Raw genomic sequence first — 1854 nt, forward strand, 5'->3', positions numbered from 1 at the left:
AGCACTGTAAACTACAAATCAACACTGTGACAATCTAAAAATATTGATAAAAAATTACATTAAATTGATTTTTTGAATTAAAGGATCACATACAGGAAAAAAAAAACTTTGAGTGTATGAAATGTCTTCTTGCCATATTATGCACAAAGCTGATCTAAATTGACCAATGAACTAACGAATATCATATATATTATTAGATATTTCCTATGAAGGTTTGTAGCGTTAATTTGGCCGGCAAAATGGGTTAGATTCATCCTCTTAAAAGTCAACAGAACTCCCATAAAACACCTAGGCTTAGGAATATTTTACTTGGTACTCCGTATTTGCAGAAATTTGCTTGGGGAGCTGAACAATGACCGCCACCGCCGGCAGCAGCGACAACAACCCTGCTTTCGACGCCGACGAGGGCAGCCCAAGTAACCCAGCTCACGAGTTCGCTCAGTTCGGAGCCGGGTGTTTCTGGGGGGTTGAGTTGGCGTTCCAGCGAGTCGAAGGTTTAGTTAAAACAGAGGTCGGCTACTCACAGGGTCATACCCGCGACCCGAATTACGAGTTGGTATGCACCGGTTCCAACAACCACGTCGAGGTGATTCGGATCCAGTCGACCCTGAAATCTGCCCGTACACCACTCTCCTCTCCGTTTTCTGGAACCGCCACAATCCAACCACTCTCAATCGACGGGTATGTTGACTCTGGCTTATATTGCACACCAGGTGTTTGTGTTTTTTTTTCCTAAATGGGTCCTTTACTCCTTTTCTAACTTTTTTGTCAGGGTGGAGATGTGGGAGCACAGTATAGATCTGGGATTTACTACTACTACGAGAACCAGGCTCGTTTGGCAAGGGAGTCACTGGAGGCCAAGCAATCGGAGTTGGGAGATAAGAAAATCGTGACGGAGATTCTGCCGGCGAAAAGGTTTTATAGGATGTTTAAAATTCGGTTTTAACCGAATTAACAGACCGAATCGAATTAATTCGATTAATTCGGTCGGTCACCGAATTAGTTCGGTCGAAGAACGGTTAAGATTTTTTAAATATTCGGTTAACGGTTAATTCGGTTCGAAATCGGTTAATTAATTGAATTAACCGAAATAAAATTTTAAATATTAAATATATTATATATAACCTATGGGTTTAGCCCAAACCATTTAAAATTCAATTAATAATTTAAGATTTAATAAATTTTAAACATAAATCAATATTAATTAATTAAAAAATTTATATAAAATTTTATTTTATAATTATATATTATTTAAATTAATTGTAAACTGTTTTTCTGAATTAAAAAATATTATATATAACATATGGGTTCAGCCCTAACTATTTAAAACCCAATTAATAATTTAAGATCAATAACTTTTAAACCTAAATCAATATTAATTAATTAAAAAATTTATATAAATTTTTTATTTTATAATTATATATTATTTAAATTAATTATAAACTATTTTTTTAATTAAAAAATATTTAATTTTTTATATAAATTAGAAAATTTTAAAAAAATTTGGTTAATTCGAAAATTAATCAAAATTTATTCGGTTCGGTTAATATTTTCGAAAAAAAAGTTCGGTTCTATTAACGGTTAAAGAAAAAAAATCGGTTAATTCGAAAATGATAATTCGATCGGCTCGATCATCGAATTAACCGAATGAACACCCCTATCAGTTACTATTTCTCAAATATATTTTAATCTAACATCTTTAGAAAAGAGAAGATTTTCCCGCACATCACTTAGTGAGAGTTTTACTTAAGTTTTAGATTTTTTGAAAGGCGCATCCTTGAGGTTGTCTTCCCTATTTTTATTATTTTATTAATTAATTTTTTTATTTAATAAATTTTGTATTATTTTTGATTA

General features: G+C 32.3%; 1 pseudogene; it reads left to right on the forward strand.

Annotated features, from left to right (window-relative positions):
• The first annotated feature begins 304 nt into the window (after positions 1–304).
• On the forward strand, positions 305–1008 carry LOC120218374 (annotated as a pseudogene).
• Positions 1009–1854: the final 846 nt, after the last annotated feature.

Source organism: Hibiscus syriacus, unplaced genomic scaffold, assembly GCF_006381635.1.
Source record: "Hibiscus syriacus cultivar Baekdansim isolate YM2019G1 unplaced genomic scaffold, ASM638163v2 tig00000003_pilon, whole genome shotgun sequence".
Classification (NCBI taxonomy): domain Eukaryota; kingdom Viridiplantae; phylum Streptophyta; class Magnoliopsida; order Malvales; family Malvaceae; genus Hibiscus; species Hibiscus syriacus.